Source organism: Pteropus alecto, unplaced genomic scaffold (genome assembly GCF_000325575.1).
Source record: "Pteropus alecto unplaced genomic scaffold, ASM32557v1 scaffold113, whole genome shotgun sequence".
NCBI lineage: Eukaryota > Metazoa > Chordata > Mammalia > Chiroptera > Pteropodidae > Pteropus > Pteropus alecto.
The window spans coordinates 5,996,971-5,998,796 of record NW_006433949.1 but is presented as its reverse complement, the minus strand read 5'-3'; positions in this window follow the sequence as shown (position 1 = coordinate 5,998,796).

Sequence of the window (1,826 nt, the reverse complement as noted above, 5' to 3'; positions counted from 1 at the left end):
GCCTGGCGGGGCGGAGGCTGCGGGGGAAGGGGAGGCGAGAGAGGGTGCGCGAGCCCCGCCGGCCGGCCGGACACGCTCTCCCGCCGCGGGGCAGGAGAGAGGGCTGGCTGTCTTGGTGTCGGGGACCGGGGTCTCCGACACAGCGACCGACACTCGCCTCTGGGCCGAGGCCGAGCTGCTCCGGGAATGGCGACGAGTCGCCAAACAGCATCTCGAAGAACCCGGATGGACTATATATATAGTGGAGATGTGGAAGTGAGGCACTCTGGGAAGTGTGGTTTCGGCCCTCGTCCAGGTCGAGTTGTTTTTTGTTTTTTTTGTTTTTTTTTTCAGGGTTTGCGAGGACGTTCAGAATGATGGGACTTGTAGTCCAGGTTTTAGTTTTAGTACGCTAAAAGTGTGTACTGTATAATAATATACACGAATAACCCATCCAAACATCGCAATACCTGTGGAATTGACTCGTTTAATTTATAGTTCTTCTGCTAGTATTAGTATCAATTTATTTATGGCTTTTATTCTATATCCTAATAACAATGGTGACAATAATGGCAACACCTTGCATCTAATATACTTTACAGCACTTCCTCACACAATACTTCATTTCATTGTTAATAAGCCATTTATTAATGTAAGCCATTGTTAATAATTCATTTCATTAATAATAGTTATTCAGTGCTTAACGTTAACAGGCACTATGTTGTACACTTTATATGGATTATCACACTTAATCCTCACAATAACTCATTTAAAGACAAGGAAACAGGCTTAAAAAGCTTAAGCCATTTACCCACAGTCACATAGCTAATAAATGATGTTCTCAAAGACCTATGGAAACTAAGACTTAGAAAATCATATATGTATTTTTGATGTATCACATTATATTCATCTGTACTTTGGAAAATTATAAATGATCCCCTCCAACCATAGCAGTTTGGGATTCAAAGGATTGCATGCACACACTTTTAAAAAGATGAACAAGTAATTTTTCTCAGACTAACCTTAGCTAGTTCGAAACCTGTTATAAGCCAGGCACTGTGCTGAGCACAAGGAATGCCAAAATACATTAAGACTGAGGCTTTTAATATACGCCTGGTTTCTTTAGGTAAGCAAATAAGAAACTACAGTGGCTAGGCCAGCACTCACCAAGGAAAAGGCCATACTCAGTTCAAGCACAAAGATAATGAAGCCCAGTGGTGAGAAGCCAGACCGGTATGAGTCTGGCATATCCCAGGCTCTCCTTGATCTGGAGATGAACTTGGACCTCCAGGCCCAGCTAAGGGAGCTGAAGATAACAGCCAATGAAACTATAGTTGGTAGTAGTTGGAAAGCTATTATAATCTTATTCCTGTTCCTCAACTAAAATCTTTCCAGAAAATCCAAGTCCAGCTAATATGTGAATTGGCTCCTATTAATTATCATGTTATACAAAACATTAATAAGTATATATGTCAATCAATTTCTTGAAATTAATGGTTCCAAATGGGATAAAGGATATTGGATACTAATCTCATATTTTTAAATTTTCTTAAAATGCCCTCCACCAGTCCTTGTCTTGCTTCACCTTTTCCAGTTTTTTCCCCTACAGATCGTATCAAAATGAGAGAATAGCTATATAATGTTGGTCTGGAAACTTAATTAGATCTCTAAAAAGAACAACCCCAAAGCCTGAGATCTATTCTTATGTATGGCTAGAATTGGAAGATATGTTAAGATTCTTTTATTAACTTTTATTTCCTTTAACAAAGATGTAAGAATTCTGATGACATGGACGACTCATTCTTTCCATCACTCTTAAAAATAAAAGAGTGGGAAAGAGAAAACCC